Raw genomic sequence first — 7,506 nt, 5'->3', positions numbered from 1 at the left:
GGTTGTGTATTGTCAAGACATCCTGTGTGAATACATTACCAACAAACACAGTGTTGTTTTGGGATGGGACGCTTGTATATATGGTGAGCCAGCCGCTTTTATCTTTGCTCCACAGACGTGCTCTCTAAAGCTTGTGTTGGGAGGGCCGCTTTTAAAAAGGAGACAGTAAATTGGCCTGGATATGGATTGTTGCAATTGAATTTAAAACATTCGCTCCAGGATAATAAGGGTTGCTATAGAGAAAATCTAGGAAATGCATTTGGTCGTTAGAGCATGGAGGGATGGGACTAATGGCGTACGTGGGTGGGCCGGGGGTGGAGGTAAAAAACGATGAAAACCATTTTTAGGATGAATGGGTTATTTCAGGCAGAGAGCAAGAAAACGGGGGGAGGGGGAGGGGTGAAATAGAAAAGGGGAGACGAGGGAGTCTGCAAGAGAGAGGGGTGCTACATGATTTCAAATTAACCATTATTGTAGGCTGTGACATGTATTATGTCTCCTGAGGCTCCGAATCTTGAGCTCATTTTCACGGAGAAGAGGGGAATAAGAGTCCAATGTCACAGTTTGAACGTGTACAGCTGGCTTGAGCTCCTCATCTTACGGCCAATTATAACTCCTCTTCTTCCAAATCCTTACCCCAGCTCTCCAAGGCAAATCTCACCATGCATAGCATATTGTTAGCCTCACTCGATGTCCAATTAACAGAATCCCACCCCCCTCCCCAACCCCACATCCCACCACCCCTACCCCTGCAGTGGAAAATAAGGCACTGACCACTAAAACTGTGTTAAGCTGTAGCACTCTTTATTTCTGTAATGATAACATAATAGCAATGGGAATATTTAAGAGTTATTATGTCTATGCAAGGAAAAATGTAACAACTGTGTAATCACTTCCTGATATAGACGTTTTGTTGGTGTCACAAGTGGGAAGTTATTAGCACTGTTCTGTTTGTATCATCATTAAAATTACAGATCATGAACTATAATATATCTATACCTCCCGTCAACAGAAGCAAAGAAATGAAAATAGTAACTTAATCACTTTGGTATGAATATATAAACCAGCAGTTCATATCTGCTTTTCTGACAGTGATTGAGCTGTTCTTTGCGGTATGAGCCATTAAGTTATGTATCTACTGAAGCTCATCTGATAATCGGCGTTGGGAGGGGCCAAAGATTAGACAGACAATGAAATTGACCTTGTCCTAGCCTGTGAGGAAGACAAAAAGAATACCTCTGCGTCAGCCTACCTTACATGGCTAGTCAAGCAGAAAAGACAAAAAGGCAACTGTTGAGGCATAGAGGAAGTCTCAGTACATTACATTAGCTTTTGTTTACTATCTTGAAATGTGAAAGGTGGCAGTAATGTTTGAACTCCTTTGTCAGATTTACCAGTGTGTAATTAATAAGACTCTTCATGTCATTAATAGCCACATTAAACTGCAGTGTTTATGATATCATTAGTCCAGTATGTGGTATCATTATCAGGTCGGTGGTAAATGTAACACTAAAATAATACCGAGAGGTTTAAGTCTAGTGTGAAACAAGCCATAATTATTACATGGCTTTTATTATTGACCTGATCAGCTGTTCTTAGCTGTTTTTGTCTGTGATAATAATTGCTCTGCAAGTACATCAACACTATAGGCCTTGCCCCGTGCTGCCCTTCCTGGTTACCCTGTTATAGATACAAGATATGAATAAAGCACTGAAGCCAAAACAGCATGACTACAGTGACTAGATGTCCATATCTCCCCTTTTATGGCTCACATGACCTGCTAATGTGGTAAAAATGGCAGGGCAGATACTTAGAAGAACAAGGGTCATGTCATGATTCTGTGAACTGATAACAGGGCTTCCTGATGGCAATCATAAATTTTACGGCGATGGTCACCTCAATATTACTGGTTTACCTTCATAGATCAAAAGGCTCTTAGTCCATACATAGCTATGACCCCTGCTGGCTCCATTCACCTATAAAAGTGTTAAAAATTAGTTTTTTTATTTTACCTTGCAGTATGAGAAGACATTGTGATGCAGTGGATATAGTGTTTGTTAAAGGAGACCTATTACGCTAATTTTTAGGCTCATACTTTTGTATGGGGGTCCTACTATAATATTTTAACATGATGTAATGTTCAAAAACATTTTATTTTTCTCATACAATGCATACTGTATACAGTTCTCTCTCTCTATCTTCCCTCTTTCCGAAGACTCAATTTTATCTCCTGTCTCTTTAAGGCTTCCCTCCCCAAAAACCTTAGGCTCCTCTGATTGGTCAGCTCCCACAAGACTGAGCAGGCCCCGCCTATCAACTCTCTGAAGGAGAACCACTTTTGTTGCCCACATTACCAACACTACGTTCAACAGGCTAACTTGCCAAATAAAACAACATAGCACGGCTTCTTCTGAAGTCCATTCATTCTTGAGATTGTATCATTACCAGCCCTCATTTAGAGAGCAGTCAGCGTAAAGTAACATTATACATATCAGTTTTGCAGGTGTTGTGGGGACATTTCCATCACAAATTCATCAAGTAAATCTGCTGGGTCTTCACTTCCTCGGATGGTGGGAGGACATGATGACTGTTGTGTGGGTTTTGCTCGCACCTTCGACATCTTAGTTTTACCAGAGCTAGCGTTAGCGAGATAACAACAATAGTGGACTGTGTGGTCGATTCAGGTTTTAAGCGGGCGGGATCATCATCCTACCTATGAACTGAAGCAGGTCACATGTTGGACAGATCCCTGCGCGTGACTTCACAAGAGAGGCCAAATCTAACCGGTGTGTTGTCACACACATTTACTGAAAGACGGAGCAGGAGAAAATGAAATGAAACCAGAAACGGTTGCGACAATGTGGCCATGTGGCACATGGACTGTATTTAACCCTTTGGTGACAATGTAAACATTTTCTAAGGTGAAAGTGATAAATGTTTGATTTCTTGGTTAATATGGGTGTAAAATACTTGTTGCAGGAACTGTGTACAGAGAAAACTTTATGTTCCTGTTGGCAAGTATTTTCCACTCTCATTAACTCAGAAATTTGTACATTAACACCCTTAGTATACAGTACTGTTGGGACCTTGGCTCAAATGTGACAATCATGTAGAGACTGCATCAGATTTTTTGCAGTAATGTCTACATCAGATGCAATATAAATTGGGTCACAAGCAAAAAAAGAAAGGAAGAGAAACCAGTGATCTGCTGCATACATGTAGGTATAAAGACACCACAGATACCCATGATACAGGTATCATAATACTTGTGTAAGCTAACTAAAAACCCAGAGCCATGGCAGCTGTGAAAAAACAACAGGGGTTAGCTACTTGGCTTAGGATCAGCCTGCTTCTGTTCCTGCTGACTGACTGGGATCTACATATTACCTGAAATTTGCACATGCATGTGCATACAGCATATAAATATACATCGACACATAGACAGCCTCACACCAGAGACGTGCCTCCTCTTTTGAACAAACCTCTCTCAGCTCCTCCAGGGAGCGATTTCTCGTCTCACCTTCAGAGTGAGAGGCATACAGTATTAGTTCACATTTACTGCAGCTTGGAGCGATGCGTGCTCTCTGCCAGCCGAGCAGAGATTTACCGCAGCCAAATGTGTGCCACCTGTCTGCCCTGTCTGTCTGCCACAAGGGCTGCTGCCCAAGATGAACCATTAGCAGACCTCTCTGCCACTGTCCCAGCTCTCACTGGGCAGGACAGTTGACATGCACTGACTCAGGTAATGTTACAGATCATGCACTTTTCCTTTTAGGTTAAATTCTATATGTGGCAATGCTGCACAAACATTTTGATGATCCAAGAAAAGTAACTGCCACAGAGGCATTTTGTTGTTATTTTAGCATTCAAATTGCTGCTTGAAACAGTCTGCTAAATCACTGGGATGCAGGACTTCCTGTAGCAGAGGGACATCTGCGTTATATGTGTCAGAAATGTGTTAGTAATGTAGTTGCATAGTCGCGAGGGGCGCTGTGGAGGAACAGCTCCCACTGGGAGACAGATGGCAGTGGCCACAGAAGTACGAGGCGTGTGCTGGCTCTGCACATTCACTGTAGGGCCAGATCTCAACACCTCACCCCTTTCGATTAATCAAGCCTGCCTTGGTTATTTAAGGCTGCTGATTAATCATGCAGGGATAACTGAGGTGATAGATTAGGGTTAAAGGAAAGTTTTGGGGATGTGAAGTTAAAAGGGTTTATTCAGGGGTAGTCTGGCACTGCAGCCAACAATCATCTGACCAAGGCACTGCAATCAGGGTTTCAGGACCTACTCATGCAATGAATTCACATATTCATCACTGAGAAAAATTCTCTTCCAACGCCATTAGTAATGTGATCTTTTGACTTGAGTTGCGCCAGTGCCCCCTGTCCATAAACAGACAGATCAAGGTCACAACCCACAGAATGCACTTAAGTTAACTCTCTTTCTTGGTATGGGAGTGATACTGTAGGTGGTAATGCAGAGGTGTTAATATAAAGGAGAGCCCTTTTCAAATTCATTATGAAGAAATGACGCTAAACCTTCCTTAAATGATTTTTTTACATCCGAGGTGGCATGAGTGTTAATTCATTCTGATGGGGAAGTGAGGCAACGAGAGCCTGAGAGCAGTGCTCTTCAGGCCTCTTCACTGGTAATTTAACTGCTGTATGTGAGAGGATATGCATACATCAACACTCAACACCTCAACACTTGCAATTGGCGGGGACTAGGAGGAATGTGTGAGTGTGCATGTGTCTCTCTGCAGCTCAGCAGAACATTGGCATTGAATCTGCACAAGGAGCCATCAGAATAACATTTCAGTCCCTTGCTATGTGAATGATAGCTGATGTTAAGAGTTGAGAAATCAGGATTGCAATTACTTGTGTATATGAAAACATGCTTCATCGTGTGTCAATAAGAGGCTCCTTTAAGCTGCAGGCCTATCAGTGTAATCACAGCATTAGGTTGTAGTGAATAAAGTCTTGTTCATGAGCAGGCATTCCCTCTGCACTGCAATAACAAGTCCTTGGTTTGCTAATGAGGTCTAAAGTGAGACAGTCTGGTGTGCTGTTAAATGGCAGGGAGAGCTGTGAGGATCTTATTCTAACACTTAAAGCTGACTTGATCTTCTGTCTTTACTCTTGCCAGCTGCTCTTTGCTCTGACAGACACGAGCACATTCCTTGGAAAGAAGATTCTGGTTGAGCCATTTACCTGCCAATCAAAACCGAAGGGGTCAACCCCCCCGGGGATAGCATGCTCTTGCAGCCTCAGTTCGTCATGCACTGTGGGTCTGCAGATGAACCTTGCCGCATGTGTGTTGATGTAGGATCATTTGAGCATGTCAGCGCACAGCCAGTACACCACGTCTATAAGGGGCCACAGTTAAGTTTACACTAATTAATGGGGCTGAACTGTTCAAGGCAATGCATAGCTTTCCAAGCACTAGGACCCAATTCTATATTTAAATTGTAGATGCAGCAGGGTTATTTCCAGCTGGGAACATTATCCAACACATTCTCATTTTGCTGAATCCGAATGAAAACTGCCACCTGAGTGCACAGATTGGGAGACTTGAGAGGCGCTTGTTTCTTCCTTTTATAAATATATAGCAATATACAAAATTTTACTTATTTAGAGTTAAAGTAGTAAGTAATATCAGCAGAATATACTTTAAAATGTGCAGAACAGTCATTTTGGGTGTTAGAATATTATGTACATATTATTATTAAGGCATTCAATTGTAAACAGGATTGTAATCTTTTAGTTGGTTAAGGTGGAATTTATATACTTATTTATATTACTATATAACAATACTTTATATTTTATAGGCTGATCATATGTTTTTATGCAACTTTTTTTAATCTGTAAAGTTTATAGTAGAACCTGGCTCATAATTTGGCTGTCTGAAGTCATTAGTCAGTTAAGGTTGTCACAGATTCATTGGTATCAGTACATAAGTAACAAGAAACTGCAGTACAGACATGCCAGAATATGTTAGCGGTTATCCAGTAACAGTGTTATCATTATATAATTTCCCTCTAAATACACATCTTGGTCTTTGATAACAAATCAAAGGGATTCATTGGCTAATATATTGTTTTGGGGTTTTTTGATCCACAAATATTGATATTTGTATCTACCTCAAAGTTCAGTATTTGTCAGGATCTAATAACTACTGGCACAGTAGAGCATAATATCAAGTAGTGCAATACTTATATCATGAATGTCAGTACAATATTTCTCATACTAATAGCTGTCTAAAACCATAAAGGAAACACACCAAATGTAAAGCATTACTTTCATGTTTTCTGGTGCCATTTAGATTGTGTCCAAGACATATATATGTATTTTTTGTACGATTTTATAAAAAATTTTTAATTATGCTTTTATAATCACATTTGTATTTAATTCTGACTCATCTTATATCTTGTGTCTTTATACTGTTTGTCTGTAACTCATTGCTGTTGCTGCCTATATTGGCCAGAACATTCTTGATGTCAGATATATATATCTATATGAAAGGGAGGACACACATACAGAGGGATACTGTGACATTTCACAATAGCAGTCTAATCTGAGCTAACGCTCTTAAACAATGTAGCACCTGATTGTTGGCTTATCCCGAGGCCTGTGGTCACTGAGGCCTGTCGTCCAGCCGGAGCCCTGCTCTCTTGGGGCTTCAGTGAAGCACTACAGCTGGGAAGAGAAAGGGGAATTGCCCACTGAGAGGGGTGGAGTGCACAGCAACGTAGGGGTGCTGAAATTCGTGCTCTCATAAGACACTCTCCCTCTCCTCTTCTCAGCGGGGCCCTGTTGCCACCTCACCCTCAACCCGCCCCCCTTTCCTCCCCCCTCCCGCTCCTCCCACATGACAGAGGAGCCGCCGGAGCAGCTGGGGTTAGGGATACTTGTCAGCAGGGCGATCGTGTGTCCTCTGAGTCTGTCCCCTGTCTGTCCCATAGCCACGTCGACTGACAGCCAGCATCAGCTGATTATCGCCACTGTGGCAGTAAAAGAAACCCACTTTGGCAGTGACAGGCTTATGACCTGCAAGACATGCTCATATTGAGTAACCAGCACTTCATCCAGAAGCTCAGGCTGTGTTACCCTAGCCTTGAGAACACACTACTGGTCAGATAGTCTGACACATTAGCAATCTGTTTAAGGTTAAAGGATCAAATCATAGCCACGGTCATAAATCGCATCTGTTACCCGTACAAGATGTTTATGTGTTTGTATGGAGTCATTGAACTTTATTGCTTCTTTGATACACAGAGCCGAGGAGATTGTACCAGGCTAAATGTGGTTCTTATCATATCTACAAAAAACATGTCGAACAGATCATTAACCAAAAGGTGTACTCATCATTAAACTGGTGCTTTACTGTGTTTGAATAAGTTATATTGCTGACCGTAGGCAAGTGTGGAAACGACAGTATATGAGCAAGGCACTCAGAAAAGTTATTTTAATCCCTCCTGACCAGTCGTGCTTGGTGTTTGTGTAT

The sequence above is a fragment of the Pempheris klunzingeri genome, chromosome 5 (genome assembly GCF_042242105.1).
Source record: "Pempheris klunzingeri isolate RE-2024b chromosome 5, fPemKlu1.hap1, whole genome shotgun sequence".
In the NCBI taxonomy this organism is placed as follows: Eukaryota; Metazoa; Chordata; class Actinopteri; order Acropomatiformes; family Pempheridae; genus Pempheris; species Pempheris klunzingeri.
Note: the sequence above shows the minus strand (reverse complement) of the source record.